This window comes from Gymnoscopelus braueri, assembly GCF_963280865.1.
Source record: "Gymnoscopelus braueri genome assembly, chromosome: 19".
NCBI lineage: Eukaryota > Metazoa > Chordata > Actinopteri > Myctophiformes > Myctophidae > Gymnoscopelus > Gymnoscopelus braueri.
The window spans coordinates 49,964,387-49,970,488 of NC_137621.1; the positions used below are offsets into that span (position 1 = coordinate 49,964,387).

General features: G+C 41.9%; 1 long non-coding RNA gene across 1 annotated transcript; it reads right to left on the reverse strand.

The window, feature by feature from the left end:
* Window positions 1–2,761: 2,761 nt before the first annotated feature.
* On the reverse strand, window positions 2,762–3,882 carry LOC308074248. Its single transcript, XR_013932078.1, has 3 exons — window positions 3,753–3,882; window positions 3,422–3,483; window positions 2,762–2,891 (listed from the first exon to the last, which is right to left on the reverse strand). It is a non-coding gene; the product is annotated as an uncharacterized lncRNA (long non-coding RNA).
* Window positions 3,883–6,102: the final 2,220 nt, after the last annotated feature.

Here is a 6,102-nt window from a genome sequence, read left to right on the forward strand (position 1 = left end):
ATGCACCCTGTGGCTCCATTCGGTGCCATTTTACAGTGTAGGGCGTCTCAGAGATAAAAAATTAAATAGAAAAAAACATGTCAAATGCGTTTGAGTGGCCTAATACAGCATTTCTCACAGTGGGTGTTGTGGCCCCCTGGGTTGCGGTGATGCAAGTCCAAGGGTGCCACAGAATACTTTGATAATATTTGGAATTTATTAATATCACTTCAGTTTAAAAACTTAGACCCTCTAGACTTAGTAACATGGACCTGAGTTGCACCATACTTGGTGCATTCTTTTCTCGATCTACACCAAATCTCTTTGCCGATGTACAAGGTCAGCTTGTAAATCTGCATTTTTTTTTACGAATGTTCCCCCAGAATAGGGACGCTGTAATTCAAAAGGTTAAACAAGTATATCAAGTTTATTTCAATCTGCCGTGGATGAAAAAAAGTTATTTACCGTGCCCTATGAGCTAAAAAAGTTTGAGAACCACTGGCCTAATGTATGTCAAACTGGAGGTCCTTACTGTAGGTTGAGAAGCACTGTTCTATATTCTGTTTAGCCCATTTAGACCAGAGGCCGATTCTAAAAACGCCTTCTGAAAAACTGTTATCTGAAAAACGTATGTTGCTATATATACATAATAGTAATATCTAAAATGATACAGATGCTGTCCCGGATTGAAGGGGTTAGATCAGGTATTTGCTTACCATTGACAGGGGTGTCGATGTTGAAGGCTGTGACTTCATCTTTTGCTGTGGTCAGAACAGATTTAATCTGAGTATCAGTAGGGACAGACGAGGAACTGAATGATAGTTCCAGATCATTGTTGACTGATCCATTGCTGCAAACAATATCAAGAAAATATTTTTAAATACAAATATATTTGACACATTGCCTGCCAAGGACATATATATACGTCCTTTCAAATCAAACACTTGCCTGCCAAGGACGTACAATATATATACTTATATAATTGAGCAGCAAGTACCGTATTGGCATATTACCTGAATGCTATCACTGTCAAGGATTTGAACGTATTGAATTCTGCACTGTAGTAAGGCTCAAGCTGTCAAAATGAAGACATTTTCAGTAAATCACTTATTTACATTCTTAATATAAAAGAATTAATCTTTTTTTTAAACATTTAACGTTAGTTTCACTACCATGTGTTACTTACATCCTCCTTTATCATATTGCTTCGAGCCTTAAAAGCAGAAGATGATGGATCCAAGAGGTCAACTGTGAATGTTTCTCCATAAGATTTGAACTTCAGCCTCTTAACAGTGACCACTTCAGTGGTGGCAGCGGTGGTGGTGGTGGTGGCAGCAGCTGTGGTGGTGGCAGCAGCAGCTGTGGTGGTGGTAGCAGTGGTGGCAGCATCAACAGTGGTGGCAGCAGTTATGGCAGCAGCAGTGGTGGCGGCAGCAGCAGTGGTAGTGGCAGCAGTTGTAAAGGCAGCTGCAGTGGTTATAATTATAAAACATACATTAACCTCTTCAGCCCATACTTAAACTTTGGCTATTTGAAAATAGCCGATCTACAAGCTCACAACGTGTTGCAATGTGAAGCATTGTGAGCTTGTAGATCGGCTATTTTCAAAAGATTTGAATACATTTGATACATATTACCTTGTGAAACGGGACATTCTGCATAAAGAGTACTTTTACTTTTGGTACTTTAAGTACATTTTCATAACAATACTTTTGTACTTTTACTCAAGTACATTTTAAATTCCGGACTTTCACTTGTAACAGAGTATTTCTACATTGCAGTATTGATCATTTTACTTAAAGGGATAGTTCACCCCAAAAATGCATTTTTTTTCTATTGATTAGTCAGCCCATGGAGACTTGAATTCATGTTCTTTCTTTTTTTTGTCACATTCCTAAGCCAATTATTTGATGACCGGCAGCGGTTCCGGTAGGAGACGCAAGTCTCCTTTGTGTCTCCTACCGGAACCGCTGCCAACCGGTCCACTGGTCATCAAATTATTGGCTTAGGAATGCGACAAAAACAAAATAATTTCAATCTGCCGTGGATGAAAAAAAGTTATTTACGGTGCCCTATGAGCTAAAGAAGTTTGAGAACCACTGGCCTAATGTATGTCAAACTGGAGGTCCTTACTGTAGGTTGAGAAGCACTGTTCTATATTATGTTTAGCCCATTTAGTGGGCTGCTGTGATTGCATAATACACAGGCTCTTTTATTTCCAATACAAGTAACTGTAAAATCCAACACATGGTGAAATAGAACACTGTCTTTGTAGTATGTGTGTGTGTGTGTGTGTGTGTGTGTGTGTGTGTGTGTGTATGTGTGTGTGTGTGTGTGTGTGTGTGTGTGTGTGTGTGTGTGTGTGTGTGTGTGTGTGTGGGTGTGCGCGTTAGCCTGTGTGTGGTACATAATGCACTGCATGCTAACACGCCATTGTGGGAAGAAAGAAAACGTATAAAATGTGCACGTGCGTGTGACACAGCCCAGCCCAGCCCCCCCCCCCCCCCCCCCCCTGATATAAATGACTTCCCGCACGCCTGCTAATGCATGTCAAACTTCTCAACCTAAAGTAAGCTTTAGGTTGAGAAGCACTGTCCTAATTTTAGCCTGTTTAGCCGATTTAGATCAGAGGCCGATTCTAAAAACGCCTCCTGAAAAACAGTTTTCTTAAAAACTTATGTAGCTATATATACATAATAGTAATATCTAAAATGACACAGACGCTGTCCTGGATTGAAGGGGTTAGATCAGGTATTTGCTTACGTATTTCATTGACAGCGATGGAGGCAGTTTCGATGTTGAAGTCTGTGATGTTTTTTTTTGCTGTGGTCAAAACAGTTGCAATCTGAGTATCAGTAGGGCCAGATGAGGAACTGAATGATAGGTCCAGATCATTGTTGATTGATCCATTGCTGCAAACAATATCACAACAATATGTTTAAATACAAATATATTTGACACATTGCCTGCCAAAATCCAACACTTGCCTGCCAAGGACGTACAATATATATACGTCCTTTAAAAAAAACATATTTTCAGTGATTATACCAGGGGGCGCTCTTCCGCAAGCTATGAATGATCCCTTGACTGTGAGAGAAGGAATGGACGGATGTGACGTCATCACAAAAAGATTTGTATGTTATGAGATGTAGAAAAACACTACTGTAGCTCGGATTACTCCTTTCTTTGATGAAAACGAGCCATATTCAACTGCCGATAACAATGGATAGACGAAACCCTCCCCTTCCCACCCCCCAGCCTGTGTTTACATCCGTGTGCACATCGTGGCTTCCCTGGGTCTCTGTGGATCTTCAAAATAAGGTAAAAAACGCTGGCAGAGGTGGAAGAATTAATGAATTAATACCTGGCAGAAAATGTGTTTTTTTAATAATCATGATCTGCTGGCCATAATTGAACAGCAAGTAACGTATTGGCATATTACCTGAATGCTATCACTGTCAAGGATTTGAACGTATTGAATTCTGCACTGTAGTAAGGCTCAAGCTGTTGAAATCAAAAAGACATTTTCAGTAAATCACTTATTTACATTCTTAAGGTCCTTACACACCGGGGGCGATTTTTTCATGCGAATAATACTTTTTTTAAAAAAACCTTATAAAGTCAATGCAAGCTTCCACATCAGTTTTGCGGAGCGAAAAAGCGTCTTTTATTTATTCTGACCGAGTCCGAATTTTGCGTATATTCGCATAATCGCCGGTGTGTAATGACCTTTAATGTTGAAAAATACATATTTATTTTAATTAATTACTTACACGCTCCTTTATCATATTGCTTCGAGCCTTAAAAGCAGAAGATGATGGATCCAAGAGGTCAACTGTGAATGTTTCTCCTAAAGATCTGAACGTCAGCCTCTTAACAGCGACTGCAACTGTGGTGGGAGCGACTGCAACTGTGGTGGGAGCGGCCGTAATATTTCCAACTGTGGTGGGAGCGACTGCAACTGTGGTGGGAGCGACCGCAATATTTCCAACTGTGGTGGGAGCGGCCGTAATATTTCCAACTGTGGTGGGAGTGACCGCAACTGTGGTGGGAACGGCTGCAACTGTGGTGGGAGTGGCTGTAATATGTGCAACTGTGGTGGGAGTGACCGTTACATTTGCAACTGTAGTGGGAGCGACCGCAACTGTGGTGGGAGTGACTGCAACTGTGGCGGGAGCGGCCGTAATATTTGCAACTGTGGTGGGAGCGACCGCAACTGTGGTGGGAGTGGCCGTAATATTTGCAACTGTGGTGGGAGCGACCGCAACTGTGGTGGGAGTGGCCGTAATATTTGCAACTGTGGTGGGAGCGACCGCAACTGTGGTGGGAGCGGTCGTAATATTTGCAACTGTGGTGGGAGCGACCGCAACTGTGGTGGGAGCGACCGCAACTGTGGTGGGAGCGGTCGTAATATTTGCAACTGTGGTGGGAGCGACCGCAACTGTGGTGGGAGTGACCGCAACTGTGGTGGGAGCAACCGCAACTGTGGTGGGAGTGACCGCAACTGTGGTGGGAGCAACCGCAACTGTGGTGGGAGCAACCGCAACTGTGGTGGGAGTGACTGCAACTGTGGTGGGAGCGGCCGCAACTTCACAAGCTGTTGGGGCTGTCTGATTGAAGATGACATTCACATCTGCTTCAGTGTTGCTCGTTATTGTTACAGCAGGACTGCAAGAGAACACACAGGGCAGTGACAAGGGACACAAAATGTTCATGTTAATAATGTTTGATGTTAATGACAGCTCATATTCATGTTCACACAGACATATTCATTATTCATAAAGAAACATGCTTTATCTTGAGAACAGGTAATCAATTAATATCTGCAACAGGCTGTAAAATCATGTGTCTGCGGGAGATGCAGCTAAAAAAAGACACAAGAAGATGTACTTGTGAGGTTGAGTGACATTTTGTATTTCACCTGAAACTTATAACATCAACGTTGATGAAGATGGCAACAGTTGTTGTTGACACTACAGTTGTTGATTCTGCAACTGTAGTTGACACAACAGTTGATTCTGTAGTTGACACTACAGTTGTTGTTGCTTCAGGTGTAGATTCTGCAGTTATTGTTGCTCCAGTTGTGTTTGCTCTAGCTATTAATGATGGTTCAGTAGCTGTTGATCCAGGTGTGTGTGAAGCCTCAGTTGTTTCTGTGTCGCAGTCCATAGTGGTAACTAAATCATTGCTCACCACTTTGAATGGAATAGAGAGTAAAATAAATTATGAATAAGAAAATGTGTTAATCGGAGGAATGATAATGCAATAAAAAAAACACTTACCCATAAGAATGAGCAGGGTTGTTAGTCTTGGTCCGAATCCCATCCTCTCTCCTTTGGAATCTACAGCAGTCAAACCTGAAATAAACATAATACACCTGTAACGATACGTAAGAAATACGCCAGCACAGACACAAAAAAAAATATTTAACCAGTTAGAAAATGCCAATGTAATATAAATGCAATATATTTTATTGTACAGTCTTTTGGCCTATCTCCTCTGTCAGCTTGCTGTAGAATGATAAGCTGTGATAGGTTTGTAATTCCAAGCAGACAAAATAATTGGTAAACTATATTGCTCCACATTGGATGGGCATTATATACATCATCATCCTAATGAAAAGGTCACTTTTGTGTCACTGGATGGAACATTATACTTCATGTTTTAGAGATCAGCCAAGTGTCGATAGACAAAGTGCAAGCAGGGTAAATAAAATAATAGATTTTCTTTCTCACCAATATAGTTGTTGTGCCAATTATTTCCTCCCCACACTTATTTATCTGTGTTGTCAGTCACTGCTGTTGTATCCTACTGAGTCACCTGCCAGTGAGGAGCCCCCACCGGGAGGACGTAGAGCCTCCGTCCTTACTCCTCCCACCCAACGCTCCATGCTGACAGGTGCAGCCCCAGCCCGTAGGAATACATGCAGTAACATTTATCACCCTCCCCGCCTAGGTTCCCTTCCCCGAACATGGGCCAAATGTGTTCGTATAGACACTCGACAAAGCCGGATACACCACTGCGTGTTAGTGAACAGCTACTGCTCCACGCCTCTTCAATGACTTGTTAACATGAATATAAATTGCTCCACTTTACACACGTCAGTTTTATTCATCGATTATG